Source organism: Columba livia, chromosome Z (assembly GCF_036013475.1).
Source record: "Columba livia isolate bColLiv1 breed racing homer chromosome Z, bColLiv1.pat.W.v2, whole genome shotgun sequence".
NCBI lineage: Eukaryota > Metazoa > Chordata > Aves > Columbiformes > Columbidae > Columba > Columba livia.
In genome coordinates this window covers 23,430,407-23,451,087 of record NC_088642.1, presented here as the reverse complement: position 1 = coordinate 23,451,087, position 20,681 = coordinate 23,430,407, and positions in this window count along the sequence as shown.

The window sequence follows — 20,681 nt, the reverse complement described above, 5'->3', positions numbered from 1 at the left end:
GAGCAATATCACACCATCAAAGAAAACATGAAGCAATACATGACTACGAGCACCTACAAGATAAGGCCTGTTTTGCACTTTGCTGAACAAAAAGGATTCTTTCAGACAAGAAAACACCTTCAAGGATGGCACAAAGTGGCTATGGAGTGTAAACCACGTGTTTGGTGCTGTGCCCCCATCACCCTGCAGACTCTGACCCGGGGAGGCTGGGCCCCATGCAGACCAGCCCGGCCCAGGGGGCATCAGGAACCCAACACCAAGACCCTCCTGGAGAAGGGAGCGTGTCCTGCGATGTCTCCACAGGGCGTGTGTGGTGCAGCCGCCCTCAGCAAATGGACAGCCAGGGCTCGGGCCTGGAGGCTGCCACGGGCTTTGATCCCCCCTGGGTAGAACGGGATCCCTGAAAGTCAGCCAGGTGCTGCCTGAGACCCTCTGTGGGGGGAAGAAGGGGAGCGCAGAGGGATGGCCAGCAGTGCTGGGGTGCGGGGAGAGCCCGTGGGACTTTGTGCTGCAGCCTCCCAGGGAGGCAGGAGACGTTGTTGAGCGAACCCTCTGGTCGCATGAGCTTGGAGACGTCAGCCATGGCCGTAGTGACCTGACGGGGCCCTGGGGAGACATGGGCGAGGGGTCATTGACCAGAGTGAAACACGGTTGCTGAGCTGAAGGCAAGAGATGGCGCATGGAATGAACACTGGCCTTGCAGTGACACCACATATGCATTTGAGCAATGTGGGAGACAACGGCCCGTGGTGACTTCGCCAGGAGAAGGACGGTGATGTCCCTGAGCGATGGATGGTGACATCACCGAGAGATGGATTGTGACCACGCATCCCTCGCTGCTTGTATCCGGGCGCCGAGCCTGACCCCGTCGGTTTTTGCCCGCACGCCAGCTGAGCGAGGACGCGAGGTTGGAGTGTTCTGCGAGGCGGTTCCTGGTGCTGAGGTCGAGTTCGGGGAGTTCTTCAGTGCAACTCTCAGTGCGCGACCCCAGAGCCATTGGAGGTTTTTGCCCGGCCCTGGCTCGTTCGGGCAGCCGGGACACCCAGGCGGAGCGTTCGCAGCAGCAGAGGTGAGCTGAGAGGGGAAAGCTCACCCTGGGCAGCCGGGAGGCTCTCCTTCTTGAGGGGCCTGGGCGTTGCTCCCAGCCCTGCCCGGACCAGCGATGGACTGTGGCCTCTCTTCCTTTTCTAGAGCGACACCCGCTGCTGCAGCGCCAGCGAGAGGGAGCAGCGTGACATCCCCAGCTCCCCACAGCCCACCGCCGCACCTGGAGAGCATGGCCGCGGAGCTGGACACCCGCTGTCCAATCTGCCTGGACAGCTGGGAGGAGGCCAGCTACGTCCTGCCGTGCCTCCACCAGTTCTGCTACCCGTGCATCGTGCGGTGGGCTGAGACCAAGCCCGAGTGCCCCCTCTGCAAGAGGAGGGTGACCTCCATCTTGCACTCGGTGCGGGCGGACGACGACTATGAGGAGCGGGTCATCCCGCCACGTGTACGATCGGTCGTCGTCCGCGTGACAGCACGGGCTCCCGGACACCCAGCCGCCCACAGCCTCCATCAGCCTGCAGCAGCCCGGCCACCGGCTGCGGGGCCGCTGCCCAGGGCTCCCGTGGGCGGCTTCCACGCCTCCACCTGGGCGTCCATCTTTCGTGTCCACCCCGCTGTCCTCCAGCCCCTGCTGCCCTGGCTGCGCCAGGAGCTGGGGCAGCTCTTGGAGGATGTCCAGGAGGCAGCAGCAGCGCAGAGACTCGTCATCTCCAGCCTGCGCCGCTTCGGCCTCATTGAAGACTCTCTGGTCCGGGTGCTGCAGGCCTCCCTGGGCGGGCGCACGAGGAGCTTTGTCCAGCAGCTCATCGACACCGTCGTGCGCCTGTGCAGCGGGGAGGTCCGACGTCAGCTGGGCCTGGAGGACACCCCTGCTGCTGGGGAGCGGGAGAGCAGCCCTGATCCTGCTCCGGGCCCTGCTGCCTCCCACGGGGAGCCTCCTGCCCCCAGCCCAGCTCTTCGGGGGAGTCCCAGCAGCCCCCGCAACGCTCCCCATTCCACCCACGGGGAGCGAGAAGAGCTGCAGGAGGACCGCGAGGAGGCTGTGCCCGGGCCCTCCACTTCCAGCCGGGGCAGCCAACGCTCCCCTGGGAGGCCCCGGCGAGCCCCGAAGAGGAGGGCCGGCAGCTCTGAGGAGCCCTCCCAGCCCCGCAAGAAGCCACCCCACCATCAGTGACGCTGGGAGGGTGGCTCCGGGACCACAACACCATACCGTGGCCTGGATGGCGGGCTGGGGTTCAAGAGACACGGGCGACTGCTCGGTGACTGGAGTGAAACACCAATGCCAAGCAGAAGACAAGAGATGCCTACACCTGGGCACCCATCTTCCATGACCACCCTGCTGTCCTCCAGCCCCTGCTGCCCAGGCTGCATCAGGAGCCGGGGCAGCTCTTGGACGATGCCCAGGAGGCAGCAGCAGCGCAGAGACTCTTCATCTCCAGCCTGCGCTACTTCGGCCTGGATGAGGAGAGTCTGATCCAGATGCTGCCAGAGAGAGGGAGGGCAGCCCTGCTCCTGCTCCTGCTCCTGTGCCGTCTCTTTGCGTGACATCCCTGCAGCCCCGCAAGTGCTCATGTTTCCAGCCACGGAGAGCGAGAACACCTGCAGGAGGACCGCGCGGAGGCTGTGCCCGGGCCCTCGGCTTCCAGCCGGGGCAGCCAATGGTCTCGTGGGAGGGACGGCTGAGCCCCGAGAAGAAGGCCAGCTGCACTTAGGACCCCTCCCAGCCCCACAAGAAGCCGCCCCACCGATGATGTGACGGTGCTGCAAGGGCTGCTCAACCATGGCCGGGCTGGCAGTTGGGACTCAGGCTACTCCCCAAGAGATCCTGGGCCCTTACATCTAGTTCCTATGCAATAAAAGAACAGAAAGGCACAAAATATGCAGAAGAGGTCTCAGGATCACTGACAATGCAGTTGGTGTTGCTGTCCCCACCCGTGCTGCTTTCTCTCCCTTTTGCTGGTGCTGCACACAAAGCTTCCTCACGTGTCCGCTGGGCCCTACCATCTCCTCCACCCAGAAGCCTTGAAAGTGGGTGCAGAGCCTGCAGGCTGGTAGTGCCACAGCCCTCCCTGCCACGTTCCTGGGCGACGGGACTCAAGGGACAGGCTGCACACGCCATGGGCTGCAGAGGAGTGGGGGCAGGAGATGGGACGAGGCTCAGGTCCACGGAGGAGCAGAGGCACAAGCCTCTCTGCTTCGGTTCTCCTGGCCAAAGGCGGCCATGCCTTGCAGCAGCCCTTTCCTCAGGGGTGCTCTGCATCAAGTGGAGCTCTTGTTTCTTTAGAAATAGCCCCACTCTGGTGGGATGCGGGGCCGTTACTGGTGTGCCAGGGAGGTCTGTGTGTTGCCCCACTGTGGATGCCCTTTGCAGCGCCCAGGTGGAGAGCGCTGTGCGACAGTGACATAGCAAGGCTTCCCTAATCGTGTCAACCCACAGAAGTGGCAATGCCGTTTGGCTGCTTTGTAATCTCATCTGCACAGAGTCTTTCCAAACGTGCAGGTGGGCTTGTCAGAATGTCTTACATGTTTGTTAAAGTGTCCTCCAGTTTGTCTGGCAAACTCATTCATCCATCCATCCATCCATCCATCCATCCATCCATCCATCCATCCACGTCGCATTTAGGCCAGTAGTCTTCCTTCCATTCACGGACTGTGCATCTTCTACATAGCAAAGACCACATTCTTTTATTGTTCACTACAACTGTATTATTTTTCAATCACTTTCCACCCCTGCCTGGAAACAAACAGATGAACCTGGAGGAGAGACAGCGTATGTATGTACACAGGGAGCATGGAGGGGAGATGAGCAAGCGTCAAGCTTTGTACCCGTCCGTACGTGATCTCCTGCAGTTCTGCCTAAACTGAAACGGTGTCCCCTGTTTTTAAGGAAAACCAGAACAAGTTCAGAGCTACTAGCTTCCATAAACATGGTTTTTAGATGACTTGTTCTAATTGACAGTTCTAATAGAAATCAGTCCTCACCTTATAAAAAAACTAATGTTAAAGGGTATTTGACTAATATCAACTCGTCAGCTTTTTACTTGCTAGCATTTTTATCCACCAGCACTCTGCTTCCTATATTCCACAGCACAAAAATAATCAGCATCAGGGCCAGACACTGTTACATTGAAAATGCTCTCTGTAGAATGTTTGTTAGTAGATTCAAATCTGAGAAACCTTCGGTAGCGCCATAGAAGAAAACACAACAGAGAGGTACACGAACAGTTGGCAGAAGTCACAGAAATTAAAAAGTAAATACAACCAGAAGTCCAGTTCCAGGAGTCTAACAGTGCTCGGTATGATGCGTCTGAAGCAAGTGAAAGCTGGGACCTTCTGCAGCTACCTCAGCCAGCCCCGGCAAAAAGCCCAAACTAGTCTACCAGTATTTCTAATGTATATGGAGAATTAATATATATTAAGAATGCACCTATGTGAAAGAGGCACTCACTCAGGCAAACCAGCAGCAGTTTGGTTCGGGCTCCAAAGGAGCTAAAGGCCTGAGCTGCAGCTGGGCCGAGAACTCCTTCTAGGAAACCCGCAAGGAAGCAGAACGACACACTGAACACCAATACGTTGTGGGCGCAAGGGGCCTTGTGCAGACCTTGCCCGCTGCATGTGATTTGACTTTAAGCCAACCGCTTTATTCCACACGGATGACAGCCTGGGTGAGCCTGCTTTGAGCTCTCTGTGCTGAGCAAGTGTGGCTCTTTGGCAAAAGTCTTTTACCACTCACAGATCACTGGATGGGCCCAATTTAAGTTTCATATCGAGCATTCAGCTTAAGTAAATGTGTATGAATCACTTAGAATTATAAGATTGGGTGATTTTTAATATACTGTCTGCTTCATGTTACTTAGTAAGCTGAATGTATTGAAATCTTAAGCTGTGTGTTGTAAAGTTTGGCTCATATTTACCAAAATTGCATCTACTTAATGGCACGAAAAGTGGCTACAGACTACTACGGACACCTGTGAGGTAAGGTGCGTTTTGCACTTTGTTAGCAAGAACAGAATTTGCTCGAGCAATATCACACCATCAAAGAAAACATGAAGCAATACATGACTACGAGCACCTACAAGATAAGGCCTGTTTTGCACTTTGCTGAACAAAAAGGATTCTTTCAGACAAGAAAACACCTTCAAGGATGGCACAAAGTGGCTATGGAGTGTAAACCACGTGTTTGGTGCTGTGCCCCCATCACCCTGCAGACTCTGACCCGGGGAGGCTGGGCCCCATGCAGACCAGCCCGGCCCAGGGGGCATCAGGAACCCAACACCAAGACCCTCCTGGAGAAGGGAGCGTGTCCTGCGATGTCTCCACAGGGCGTGTGTGGTGCAGCCGCCCTCAGCAAATGGACAGCCAGGGCTCGGGCCTGGAGGCTGCCACGGGCTTTGATCCCCCCTGGGTAGAACGGGATCCCTGAAAGTCAGCCAGGTGCTGCCTGATACCCTCTGTGGGGGGAAGAAGGGGAGCGCAGAGGGATGGCCAGCAGTGCTGGGGTGCGGGGAGAGCCCGTGGGACTTTGTGCTGCAGCCTCCCAGGGAGGCAGGAGACGTTGTTGAGCGAACCCTCTGGTCGCATGAGCTTGGAGACGTCAGCCATGGCCGTAGTGACCTGACGGGGCCCTGGGGAGACATGGGCGAGGGGTCATTGACCAGAGTGAAACACGGTTGCTGAGCTGAAGGCAAGAGATGGCGCATGGAATGAACACTGGCCTTGCAGTGACACCACATATGCATTTGAGCAATGTGGGAGACAACGGCCCGTGGTGACTTCGCCAGGAGAAGGACGGTGATGTCCCTGAGCGATGGATGGTGACATCACCGAGAGATGGATTGTGACCACGCATCCCTCGCTGCTTGTATCCGGGCGCCGAGCCTGACCCCGTCGGTTTTTGCCCGCACGCCAGCTGAGCGAGGACGCGAGGTTGGAGTGTTCTGCGAGGCGGTTCCTGGTGCTGAGGTCGAGTTCGGGGAGTTCTTCAGTGCAACTCTCAGTGCGCGACCCCAGAGCCATTGGAGGTTTTTGCCCGGCCCTGGCTCGTTCGGGCAGCCGGGACACCCAGGCGGAGCGTTCGCAGCAGCAGAGGTGAGCTGAGAGGGGAAAGCTCACCCTGGGCAGCCGGGAGGCTCTCCTTCTTGAGGGGCCTGGGCGTTGCTCCCAGCCCTGCCCGGACCAGCGATGGACTGTGGCCTCTCTTCCTTTTCTAGCGCGACACCCGCTGCTGCAGCGCCAGCGAGAGGGAGCAGCGTGACATCCCCAGCTCCCCACAGCCCACCGCCGCACCTGGAGAGCATGGCCGCGGAGCTGGACACCCGCTGTCCAATCTGCCTGGACAGCTGGGAGGAGGCCAGCTACGTCCTGCCGTGCCTCCACCAGTTCTGCTACCCGTGCATCGTGCGGTGGGCTGAGACCAAGCCCGAGTGCCCCCTCTGCAAGAGGAGGGTGACCTCCATCTTGCACTCGGTGCGGGCGGACGACGACTATGAGGAGCGGGTCATCCCGCCACGTGTACGATCGGTCGTCGTCCGCGTGACAGCACGGGCTCCTGGACACCCAGCCGCCCACAGCCTCCATCAGCCTGCAGCAGCCCGGCCACCGGCTGCGGGGCCGCTGCCCAGGGCTCCCGTGGGCGGCTTCCACGCCTCCACCTGGGCGTCCATCTTTCGTGTCCACCCCGCTGTCCTCCAGCCCCTGCTGCCCTGGCTGCGCCAGGAGCTGGGGCAGCTCTTGGAGGATGCCCAGGAGGCAGCAGCAGCGCAGAGACTCGTCATCTCCAGCCTGCGCCGCTTCGGCCTCATTGAAGACTCTCTGGTCCGGGTGCTGCAGGCCTCCCTGGGCGGGCGCACGAGGAGCTTTGTCCAGCAGCTCGTCGACACCGTCGTGCGCCTGTGCAGCGGGGAGGTCCGACGTCAGCTGGGCCTGGAGGACACCCCTGCTGCTGGGGAGCGGGACAGCAGCCCTGATCCTGCTCCGGGCCCTGCTGCCTCCCACGGGGAGCCTCCTGCCCCCAGCCCAGCTCTTCGGGGGAGTCCCAGCAGCCCCCGCAACGCTCCCCATTCCACCCACGGGGAGCGAGAAGAGCTGCAGGAGGACCGCGAGGAGGCTGTGCCCGGGCCCTCCACTTCCAGCCGGGGCAGCCAACGCTCCCCTGGGAGGCCCCGGCGAGCCCCGAAGAGGAGGGCCGGCAGCTCTGAGGAGCCCTCCCAGCCCCGCAAGAAGCCACCCCACCATCAGTGACGCTGGGAGGGTGGCTCCGGGACCACAACACCATACCGTGGCCTGGATGGCGGGCTGGGGTTCAAGAGACACGGGCGACTGCTCGGTGACTGCAGTGAAACACCAATGCCAAGCAGAAGACAAGAGATGCCTACACCTGGGCACCCATCTTCCATGACCACCCTGCTGTCCTCCAGCCCCTGCTGCCCAGGCTGCATCAGGAGCCGGGGCAGCTCTTGGACGATGCCCAGGAGGCAGCAGCAGCGCAGAGACTCTTCATCTCCAGCCTGCGCTACTTCGGCCTGGATGAGGAGAGTCTGATCCAGATGCTGCCAGAGAGAGGGAGGGCAGCCCTGCTCCTGCTCCTGCTCCTGTGCCGTCTCTTTGCGTGACATCCCTGCAGCCCCGCAAGTGCTCATGTTTCCAGCCACGGAGAGCGAGAACACCTGCAGGAGGACCGCGCGGAGGCTGTGCCCGGGCCCTCGGCTTCCAGCCGGGGCAGCCAATGGTCTCGTGGGAGGGACGGCTGAGCCCCGAGAAGAAGGCCAGCTGCACTTAGGACCCCTCCCAGCCCCACAAGAAGCTGCCCCACCGATGATGTGACGGTGCTGCAAGGGCTGCTCAACCATGGCCGGGCTGGCAGCTGGGACTCAGGCTACTCCCCAAGAGATCCTGGGCCCTTACATCTAGTTCCTATGCAATAAAAGAACAGAAAGGCACAAAATATGCAGAAGAGGTCTCAGGATCACTGACAATGCAGTTGGTGTTGCTGTCCCCACCCGTGCTGCTTTCTCTCCCTTTTGCTGGTGCTGCACACAAAGCTTCCTCACGTGTCCGCTGGGCCCTACCATCTCCTCCACCCAGAAGCCTTGAAAGTGGGTGCAGAGCCTGCAGGCTGGTAGTGCCACAGCCCTCCCTGCCACGTTCCTGGGCGACGGGACTCAAGGCACGGGCTGCACACGCCATGGGCTGCAGAGGAGTGGGGGCAGGAGATGGGACGAGGCTCAGGTCCACGGAGGAGCAGAGGCACAAGCCTCTCTGCTTCGGTTCTCCTGGCCAAAGGCGGCCATGCCTTGCAGCAGCCCTTTCCTCAGGGGTGCTCTGCATCAAGTGGAGCTCTTGTTTCTTTAGAAATAGCCCCACTCTGGTGGGATGCGGGGCCGTTACTGGTGTGCCAGGGAGGTCTGTGTGTTGCCCCACTGTGGATGCCCTTTGCAGCGCCCAGGTGGAGAGCGCTGTGCGACAGTGACATAGCAAGGCTTCCCTAATCGTGTCAACCCACAGAAGTGGCAATGCCGTTTGGCTGCTTTGTAATCTCATCTGCACAGAGTCTTTCCAAACGTGCAGGTGGGCTTGTCAGAATGTCTTACATGTTTGTTAAAGTGTCCTCCAGTTTGTCTGGCAAACTCATTCATCCATCCATCCATCCACGTCGCATTTAGGCCAGTAGTCTTCCTTCCATTCACGGACTGTGCATCTTCTACATAGCAAAGACCACATTCTTTTATTGTTCACTACAACTGTATTATTTTTCAATCACTTTCCACCCCTGCCTGGAAACAAACAGATGAACCTGGAGGAGAGACAGCGTATGTATGTACACAGGGAGCATGGAGGGGAGATGAGCAAGCGTCAAGCTTTGTACCCGTCCGTACGTGATCTCCTGCAGTTCTGCCTAAACTGAAACGGTGTCCCCTATTTTTAAGGAAAACCAGAACAAGTTCAGAGCTACTAGCTTCCATAAACATGGTTTTTAGATGACTTGTTCTAATTGACAGTTCTAATAGAAATCAGTCCTCACCTTATAAAAAAACTAATGTTAAAGGGTATTTGACTAATATCAACTCGTCAGCTTTTTACTTGCTAGCATTTTTATCCACCAGCACTCTGCTTCCTATATTCCACAGCACAAAAATAATCAGCATCAGGGCCAGACACTGTTACATTGAAAATGCTCTCTGTAGAATGTTTGTTAGTAGATTCAAATCTGAGAAACCTTCGGTAGCGCCATAGGAGAAAACACAACAGAGAGAAACAAGAACAGTTGGCAGAAGTCACAGAAATTAAAAAGTAAATACAACCAGAAGTCCAGTTCCAGGAGTCTAACAGTGCTCGGTATGATGCGTCTGAAGCAAGTGAAAGCTGGGACCTTCTGCAGCTACTTGAGCCAGCCCCGGCAAAAAGCCCAAACTAGTCTACCAGTATTTCTAATGTATATGGAGAATTAATATATATTAAGAATGCACCTATGTGAAAGAGGCACTCACTCAGGCAAACCAGCAGCAGTTTGGTTCGGGCTCCAAAGGAGCTAAAGGCCTGAGCTGCATCTGGGCCGAGAACTCCTTCTAGGAAACCCGCAAGGAAGCAGAACGACACACTGAACACCAATACGTTGTGGGCGCAAGGGGCCTTGTGCAGACCTTGCCCGCTGCATGTGATTTGACTTTAAGCCAACCGCTTTATTCCACACGGATGACAGCCTGGGTGAGCCTGCTTTGAGCTCTCTGTGCTGAGCAAGTGTGGCTCTTTGGCAAAAGTCTTTTACTGCTAACGGATCACTGGATGGGCCCAATTTCAGTTTTGTATCAAGCTTTTGGCTTAAGTACATGTGTGTGAATCACTTAGAATTACAAGGTCGGGTGATTTTTAATATACTGTCTGCTTCATGTTACTTAGTAAGCTGAATGTATTGAAATCTTAAGGTGTGTGTTGTAAAGTTTGGCTCATATTTACCAAAATTGCATCTACTTAATGGCACGAAAAGTGGCTACAGACTACTACGGACACCTGTGAGGTAAGGTGCGTTTTGCACTTTGTTAGCAAGAACAGAATTTGCTCGAGCAATATCACACCATCAAAGAAAACATGAAGCAATACATGACTACGAGCACCTACAAGATAAGGCCTGTTTTGCACTTTGCTGAACAAAAAGGATTCTTTCAGACAAGAAAACACCTTCAAGGATGGCACAAAGTGGCTATGGAGTGTAAACCACGTGTTTGGTGCTGTGCCCCCATCACCCTGCAGACTCTGACCCGGGGAGGCTGGGCCCCATGCAGACCAGCCCGGCCCAAGGGGCATCAGGAACCCAACACCAAGACCCTCCTGGAGAAGGGAGCGTGTCCTGTGATGTCTCCACAGGGCGTGTGTGGTGCAGCCGCCCTCAGCAAATGGACAGCCAGGGCTCGGGCCTGGAGGCTGCCACGGGCTTTGATCCCCGCTGGGTAGAACAGGATCCCTGAGAGTCAGCCAGGTGCTCCCTGAGACCCTCTGTGGGGGGAAGAAGGGGAGCGCAGAGGGATGGCCAGCAGTGCTGGGGTGCGGGGAGAGCCCATGGGACTTTGTGCTGCAGCCTCCCAGGGAGGCAGGAGACGTTGTTGAGCGAACCCTCTGGTCGCATGAGCTTGGAGACGTCAGCCACGGCCGTAGTGACCTGACGGGGCCCTGGGGATACATGGGCGAGGGGTCGTTGACCAGAGTGAAACACGGTTGCTGAGCTGAAGGCAAGAGATGGCGCATGGAATGAACACTGGCCTTGCAGTGACACCACATATGCGTTTGGGCACTGTGGGAGACAACGGCCCGTGGTGACTTCGCCAGGAGAAGGATGGTGATGTCCCTGAGTGGTGGATGGTGACATCACCGAGAGATGGATTGTGACCACGCATCCCTCGCTGCTTGTATCCGGGCGCCGAGCCTGACCCCGTCGGTTTTTGCCCGCACGCCAGCTGAGCGAGGACGCGAGGTTGGTGTGTTCTGCGAGGCGGTTCCTGGTGCTGAGGTCGAGTTCGGGGAGTTCTTCAGTGCAACTCTCAGTGCGCGACCCCAGAGCCATTGGAGGTTTTTGCCCGGCCCTGGCTCGTTCGGGCAGCCGGGACACCCAGGCGGAGCGTTCGCAGCAGCAGAGGTGAGCTGAGAGGGGAAAGCTCACCCTGGGCAGCCGGGAGGCTCTCCTTCTTGAGGGGCCTGGGCGTTGCTCCCAGCCCTGCCCGGACCAGCGATGGACTGTGGCCTCTCTTCCTTTTCTAGCGCGACACCCGCTGCTGCAGCGCCAGCGAGAGGGAGCAGCGTGACATCCCCAGCTCCCCACAGCCCACCGCCGCACCTGGAGAGCATGGCCGCGGAGCTGGACACCCGCTGTCCAATCTGCCTGGACAGCTGGGAGGAGGCCAGCTACGTCCTGCCGTGCCTCCACCAGTTCTGCTACCCGTGCATCGTGCGGTGGGCTGAGACCAAGCCCGAGTGCCCCCTCTGCAAGAGGAGGGTGACCTCCATCTTGCACTCGGTGCGGGCGGACGACGACTATGAGGAGCGGGTCATCCCGCCACGTGTACGATCGGTCGTCGTCCGCGTGACAGCACGGGCTCCTGGACACCCAGCCGCCCACAGCCTCCATCAGCCTGCAGCAGCCCGGCCACCGGCTGCGGGGCCGCTGCCCAGGGCTCCCGTGGGCGGCTTCCATGCCTCCACCTGGGCGTCCATCTTTCGTGTCCACCCCGCTGCCCTCCAGCCCCTGCTGCCCTGGCTGCGCCAGGAGCTGGGGCAGCTCTTGGAGGATGTCCAGGAGGCAGCAGCAGCGCAGAGACTCGTCATCTCCAGCCTGCGCCGCTTCGGCCTCATTGAAGACTCTCTAGTCCGGGTGCTGCAGGCCTCCCTGGGCGGGCGCACGAGGAGCTTTGTCCAGCAGCTCGTCGACACCGTCGTGCGCCTGTGCAGCGGGGAGGTCCGACGTCAGCTGGGCCTGGAGGACACCCCTGCTGCTGGGGCGCGGGAGAGCAGCCCTGATCCTGCTCCGGGCCCTGCTGCCTCCCACGGGGAGCCTCCTGCCCCCAGCCCAGCTCTTCGGGGGAGTCCCAGCAGCCCCCGCAACGCTCCCCATTCCACCCACGGGGAGCGAGAAGAGCTGCAGGAGGACCGCGAGGAGGCTGTGCCCGGGCCCTCCACTTCCAGCCGGGGCAGCCAACGCTCCCCTGGGAGGCCCCGGCGAGCCCCGAAGAGGAGGGCCGGCAGCTCTGAGGAGCCCTCCCAGCCCCGCAAGAAGCCACCCCACCATCAGTGACGCTGGGAGGGTGGCTCCGGGACCACAACACCATACCGTGGCCTGGATGGCGGGCTGGGGTTCAAGAGACACGGGCGACTGCTCGGTGACTGGAGTGAAACACCAATGCCAAGCAGAAGACAAGAGATGCCTACACCTGGGCACCCATCTTCCATGACCACCCTGCTGTCCTCCAGCCCCTGCTGCCCAGGCTGCATCAGGAGCCGGGGCAGCTCTTGGACGATGCCCAGGAGGCAGCAGCAGCGCAGAGACTCTTCATCTCCAGCCTGCGCTACTTCGGCCTGGATGAGGAGAGTCTGATCCAGATGCTGCCAGAGAGAGGGAGGGCAGCCCTGCTCCTGCTCCTGCTCCTGTGCCGTCTCTTTGCGTGACATCCCTGCAGCCCCGCAAGTGCTCATGTTTCCAGCCACGGAGAGCGAGAACACCTGCAGGAGGACCGCGCGGAGGCTGTGCCCGGGCCCTCGGCTTCCAGCCGGGACAGCCAATGGTCTCGTGGGAGGGACGGCTGAGCCCCGAGAAGAAGGCCAGCTGCACTTAGGACCCCTCCCAGCCCCACAAGAAGCCGCCCCACCGATGATGTGACGGTGCTGCAAGGGCTGCTCAACCATGGCCGGGCTGGCAGCTGGGACTCAGGCTACTCCCCAAGAGATCCTGGGCCCTTACATCTAGTTCCTATGCAATAAAAGAACAGAAAGGCACAAAATATGCAGAAGAGGTCTCAGGATCACTGACAATGCAGTTGGTGTTGCTGTCCCCACCCGTGCTGCTTTCTCTCCCTTTTGCTGGTGCTGCACACAAAGCTTCCTCACGTGTCCGCTGGGCCCTACCATCTCCTCCACCCAGAAGCCTTGAAAGTGGGTGCAGAGCCTGCAGGCTGGTAGTGCCACAGCCCTCCCTGCCACGTTCCTGGGCGACGGGACTCAAGGCACGGGCTGCACACGCCGTGGGCTGCAGAGGAGTGGGGGCAGGAGATGGGACGAGGCTCAGGTCCACGGAGGAGCAGAGGCACAAGCCTCTCTGCTTCGGTTCTCTTGTTCTTTGGAAACTCGCTCATCCTGGTGTTATCTGGGGTTGTTACCAGTTCTTCAGGGAGTTCTGTGTGGGACCCTGACATAGATTCCCTTTGCAGCTCACAGAGAGCGAGCATTGTTGTCCAGGGACACCGCAAGGCTTTCCTAATCGTGTCAACCCACAGAAGTGGCAATGCCATTTGACTGCTTTGTAATCTCATCTGCATAGAGCTTTTCAAAACATGCGAGTGGGTGATTTTGGAAGAAATCTGCAGCCCATTCTTGACTTGGGTTGTCAAAACCAAGGCCTGCAGCCACAAGCAACATACCAGGGAACTTGTTCTGACCTGTTCATTTCAGAGCCGGCAAGGAGACCATTGGCTCTCAATAGTACTCTAGGTCTGATTATTACCCTGTACAAGAAATTCAGGGATTGAAGGCAACATTAAAGTCCTCATCTTTACTAACAGTATCAAAAGGGGTATCTTAATGTTGATGGTTTCTTCTTGCTTGCATTAGGATCTCCTCATCATCGTTGGTATGATTTGTTGGCACGTACTCAGTTCTTGCCTTTTCTCTTTAATGTGTTGCCTCTGCATGTTACCTCTGCATACACTGTGTGGTTCTTCTGCAAACACCAGATCCTATGTTGGTGTTTGCTTTGCTCCCACCAAAAGCATTTTTCGCCCAGCTCCTGGCCTATGATTCTGCTGTTGTTTCTAGCTTTGGATTTGAGAACACTGCCAAAATCATAGAATCACAGAATCATAGAATTATTTGGGTTGCAAGGGACCTTCAAAGCTTATCTAGTCCAAGCACCCTGCAATGAGCATGGCATCTTCAACTAGATCAGGTTGCTCAGAACCCCATCCATCTTCAGAAGTTCATAAGCTCTTTCAAATAAATACCTGTTACCATTTTTAATTTGTAGGTAAAGAACTTGATTTCAGTCTTTGTGAAGATGCTTGCGAATATGATCTTCACTTTTTTCCACCTGACGACAATATGAGGTAGCCAAATCCTCTTAAATTTATGTTTTTAACGTTGGCTATCCAGGTTGCCTTATAGAAGTGTATATCTCCCCTGGCAATATGCAAGAAACATAGGTTACTAAGATCAGATGCTACAAATTGCATTGAAGTCAGATACTTAAACCTACCATTGTGAGTACTCTTAATACTCCTCTATTTTTATTTACTTACTTCTGTTTATTGAAAACTCTGAACTATCACAGTACTCATCTGAGGCCTACATAGGAGGAAGCATTCTTACTCAGTATTAGTGAGCCTGGAAGAGTAGTACAACTACGTGTTTCAGAAGTGACTTCTCAGCACTCTGCTGCACAAGGACATGTGTCAGAGAAGTCAGCAACTGCCAAACTCTGTGACAGAAAGATGGAAACACATATGAGTCTATACTGTTCTTTAAAGCACTGTATACTGATCTTACTTTTTTTTTATTAGAGTTGTTGTTAATAATAACAATAATAGTTCAAAGTGCCTGAATGAATGAGCATTGTTTTGCAACTTGCCAGAGTGCTGTTTTCATAACAAGAAACTGGAAACTGAGGGTATGTGCTGAATGCCCAAGGGTATGGCACAAGAGCATATAAGTGTCTGAAGATGCAGGGGCAGTGTTGTCAGGCAGTGCAATGTAGCTATATCCACACTGCCTGTTGAGCCTAGTCTTGATGCATGCTACGCCTTTAGCTGTGCCTAGACTAGTTGACATAGGTTTGGTGAACAGACAGGCTAGCCAAAGGCTAGTCAGCACAGCCATTACTACGTTTGCTAACAGCTGAGCTATGTGGACCGCCAGTGTTTGGTAGCGCAGCGCTCAGTTTTGCTCCCTTATAGTTTTATTTAGCAATATAAATACAGCCAATATCCATGCTGAAGCATCAAGCCTAGCAGAAAACTCTCTTAATCTGGTAAGGAAAAGTTTATTTCTATCATTATTATTTACTGCCACGGACGCATGCTGCTTCGGTAAAAAGGCCAATGTCCCAGTTATTCTTTTGCCAAACTGCAACTCCAAGGCTGGGGAACAGCAGCAACCATGTGCAAAGTTCAGTATCTAAGCTGCTTTAAACCTTTGACTCACACATATGCAATTGCACAAAGTTACACCCCTTGCTACTTATCAGAAGACAAATGTCACCGCTTGTAATCTCTAAACATCAAAGAAAAAACAGAGGGTTGTGCAGTGTTAGTAATATGCCAGATTGCACACATGCACACTTAACTGATTTATCTGCAGACAGTTTTATCATTTATGAGACTGACGAATTGCAATTCAGTCACCTCAGGTTACCTTGGCTGTATCACCTGTGTACCTATGAGCTTTTACTCCGTTGGAATGTAATTCTTTAATTATGTGCTTATATTATGTAAACTGGCTCATGCTATATGACTCACTCAAAGAAAAACAGATACACTTTGAATTCTCTTTTCCATACAGACAATCCTAGTTAGTTTTCGTTAACCTGAAAAATCTATGATTGATTTAACTTTTGGAAATATTTTGTGTATCTGTGTTCATTTCCAACCTAATATTATTCAAAGACATTTTGAAAACATCTTCTGCACTGGGTTAAGGACTGTAGAAGATGACATAATGCATGAAAAGTGTTGTTTCATCCCAAAGAGTTCTATTGCTAATAGTAATTAATCAAAGCATTAAATCCTATATAACAGGAATTGTACATTGAGCATGTACATGTATGTGATGAGTAAAATGGCTCATAAAAAAATAAAAATTAACATTTTCTGAACAAGCCAACAGCTTAAAGGGTCTGAATAAGTTACAGTGTAAGGTCTATACATGCCATTCCCATCAATCTGCATTTCAGAAATACTTCAGTATTTTTTTCAATAAACATTAGATCAAATAAACATACTTGGTTTAATTATAGCTCAACACTTAGTCAAGGTTTCATGAAAGTTCTCACAAATCATCTTTGAAAATTGTGAAATGTGTACGTATCTTCTCATAGATAGCTCCAATGCATGGAATTCATGTTCCACTGACAAAATTGGCAGTAGTAGTAAAATCATGAAAGTTGATTAGCTGTGAATATTTCTTGTGTTTGTAATTTTTTTTGAGGGGGCAGTGGGAGATGAGGGAGAGAGGGAGGGGAGGAGACACACAGGACAGGACTACCTAAGAACCATTTACTACAAAACCATGAACATTGTAAAATAGAGAGCCTTTGAAAGTAAAGATATTATAGTCATAATTCTTGCTCCTCCAGTGTTAACTTGCTAGTATTTGGGAAGAAGAGGGCAAAAACAAAGCTTTAATCGTATTTTTAATTTTCAAGCATAAAGGTTAAATTTAACTATATAATTATCAGAAAGCCCACAGGATATTCTCTGCTCCTAAGATAATATTGACAGAATAACCTGAAATTCTGTCTCTTTCAATTTTTTTCACCACTTGGTTTTGCAGTCTTACCACTCTTATCAAAATACATTCTTGTAATTGTTAGTATAATATTTAATTTATTTAGCCCTTTAAAATAAGTTATTTCATGCTATAGATTATTATTTCAGGAAGTTAAAGTGAGGCATATTTGAAAATAACAACCTCATTTTTCCCCAAATTGCAAGGATGTTTGGAGTAGTAACTTGGGGAGGAAGAAACAAAGACTAGGGCCCTGACAAGGTAAAGTCATTGGAAAATGGTAATATTGCAAAGGCTTCTAGATAAGACCCCCCCTTTTTTTTTTTTTTTCAGAAATAGGTGGCTTTGTTCTTTAAAAAAACCCAAAAACAAACAAAAAAACAAACAGACAAAAACCCAACCAACCAAACAAAAAAAAAAAAAAACACAAAAAACCAAGTTCTTGCCTCCTTATCCTGCTAGTAGATACGCTAACTAAAGTAGATATTCTCTAACTGAAGACAGAAATACCAAAGTGTAGTTCTCTTTTCAGAGATTTCACTCCTAGCTGAAATCTTGGCTGGGGATGCTGACTTAGGCAATAAAACCCAATTATAGGAGTATGAACAATTACCACAGATTTACTGGGTGCGCACTTTTTTTCTTTTTCTCAATGTAGTTGATCATCCAGTAAAAGGAAGATCATTGTAAGAAGTAGATTTCACAAAAATTCAGTGAGGGGCAGATCCATAAACACTGTTTTTCAATATAGAGCACTGATAAGCACTGAAAGAGCAGAAGTGCTGGTTATGTAGAAAGCCAGGGAATAAAAGTAACCACTAGAAGTTTCATTCACTCAGGGGCAGAAAAACGAAATTCTAGAGATCTGAGGATGTGTATTTGTGCACAGCCAGTTCACAAGCTCATGAAAACCTGTGAGACTGAACAACCAGAACTCCCATCACTTCGCTTTTATGAGACATGTCAGAAGAGAAGGATCAATACTAAGTGGTAGCTCCTAGCAGGGATCAAAGCCTTGACTGTGCTGACTCTTCTGTAAGCCGCAACAGAGACAGACCCCAGGCTCATGATATAGCACAGAGTTAACCACAACCCTTCAGTCTGCCAGTGGGTGTCTCTGGATTCCAGGACAAAAAACCCAGTGGTCTCCCATCAACCTACTCTGACAGACCCCTAACTCTTCAGACACTGAGGTTTGAAAAGAAGCCTCAGCTGTGAGTAGTCATAAGAGTTCCACAACAGTGCATGTTCCACAGCCAATGCTATTACAAATCAGCAAAGGGCATGGATGTTTCTGGAAATATAAGCACTAGGGAAGTTCCTTGGCATACAAGGTAGGCAAGTAACAGCTCTGCTCATCAAGATACATGCTGTGCCTTTTTAATTTTACCTTCTTATTTGTCAGCCTTTATTGTACCCAAAAAATTCCACTTTTTGATTTCTTGTTGTGTGTAACAGCCTTCAGTGCAAAGCTGTAGCCACATGACAGTCTTACATCCAATAAGCATGGTAGAGAGCCCTTGAAGTCTAGTTAAATATCGAACTTGGGGATGACTCAAGGAAATTTTCCAATGAATGTTTGTGAAATAGTCCTGGAATAAGCCCTGCTGGACAACAAATACATTTCATCAGCAGTTCCCACACTCTTTTATCAGGGAGGAACTGATTAGTACTACCAGTTGTTAGTATATCATTGCTGTCTTCAGTTGGATCCAATTTAAATTGATGCAAATGACCTGTAAACCATAGCATAGTGTGCACATCACTCTGACATTTCCATGGGAGTAGAAAGATACCACAAAAGTTTGATGCATAAGGGACCACTACCATCTCAAGGTGCTGCCATACATTCTCAAGCAGCCCGGAAAAATGGGTCTAAGAATGGTTGTTCAGAGAGCATCTGTAGCAATAGTGTAGGCAGAAGGTACGAGAGTTAGCAGAGCCTGGATGAACCAAACGTTGGTTCCAGTCTAGAGTGTTATTTGTAAGCACTCATGGTTCAACGCTTTCCTCTCTGCCTAATCATATTTTCTTTTCATGTTATCACAGTATCACAGTATGTTTGGGATTGGAAGGGACCTCAAAAGATCATCTAGTCCAATCCCCCTGCTGGAGCAGGAACGCCCAGGTGAGGTCGCACAGGAACATGTCCAGGCGGGTTTAGAATGTCTCCAGAGAAGGAGACTCCACAACCTCCCTGGGCAGCCTGTTCCAGTGCTCTGTCACCCTCACTGAGAAGAAGTTTCTTCTCAAATTTAAGCGGAACCTCTTGTGTTCCAACTTGATCCCATTACCCCTTGTCCTATCATTGTTGGCCACCGAGAAGAGCCTGGCTCCATCCTCATGGCTATCTTTCCTTGCTTCCTAAAATGTATTTCTTCCATGCTCTTCCCATGTTGTTTCTCAGGAAAAACATCGCCTTTGTTCTGGCTGAAACTGTCAATTAAGTTATTAACTGATGCCCAGCATGGCTGTGTCTGAATACTAAGTTCCCTATGCATTGTATGAAACCGGCAACTAGAGCATTTAGTCAGATCTAAACCCATTTGCCAACAGCATGACAAAAAAGTAGCCAAGGTTATTCCTATTTATATGTAGACAATTGAATGAGAATGAAATTTTATGTTTTCATAATCATAATTCCTTATTTTACAAGATAAAATGCAAGTACAACATTTATTAATATATATTACAATGAATTGAACACTAATGAGTTGGAAACACAGAGCAAAGGTTTATTTGCTCCATCTAAGTGATACATTAAATAAACTAAAGCAGACAAAACAAACAGTCTGGCAAAATGCTGACAGTGGGTCTAGAATGAACTACAGCTACAAATATGGATGATCTTTGTTTGTGGTGAATCACTAATAAAAATAACATTCAGTTAATGATAAAAGGAAGATTGATTTTGTGACCAGCAAATACTGATCTGACATTAACTGTTGTGCAAAATTGCAGCTAATGAGAGTCTCTCATCTCTCTCTCTCTAAAAGCTGTTTGGGTAGCATTAAACTTCTTGCAAAAAAGGTAGCAAAAATAAAATTGTTTATAAAATTCTCTGGAAGCTTAACAAAGACATTTTAATACAGTCATATTAAAGTAAACTAAGAAATTACATTCCTGACTGCCAGGTATAGTGGGGGATATCATATGAACCTTTCCAGTATCAGCTTCTGAATCCAGAAGATCATTTTCTAAAAAAAATTACAAAAGAAACCTATATGAAGTGCCAGGATTTGGGTCCAGAGGTTGAGTTTCTCAGTTTGCTAACAGAAGGAACTCTTGTTAGAAATAAGGACAGTAAGAGACATTAATCTGATAAGTGGTGGGTAGAGGGAGCGGGGTGACTAGTGGAAAGATGAGAGAACTAATTAAAGGAGATGGCAAAAGGAATCAGTGAACTAATTTGTTAATTGAGAAGAGAACATTTGATGCCCACAGCACCAACAGTATGCCAGCTACCAGTTGTGGGAGAATCAGATTAGCCATGGGCTGATAAACATATCTGTATGTACAAAACATGGAAATCACTTTTGAAAGGACTCCTCCAAAAGCTATTTATAACTTGGCAGATTATGGGTGACTAAGTGTAACAGAGGTGCTCATGAAGCTCAAGGCTACTTGAAATCCTTGGGGTGATCAGCCTTAAGTAATGATGAGCAGCCAGTGAACGAGTCCAAAGTGTTGTTCCTCAGGGGTTACAAATACACATAAAACCCCACTGAGAGGAAAAGCCCAGTAACTTGGAAGTTACCTAAAATATACAGCAACTGGTTTACAGATCCTGCTCGAGACTTCAGCACTCAGAGAAGTACTGGTTGCTCAGCAGTTTATTATCTTCTGTGGATTAGCTCTCACATGTTTTTCCTTCTAGAAGAAAGGTCCCTAAGTAGCAGTCACAGAAATTTTCCAAATGGCTCTAGCTGCCAAGGACTGCC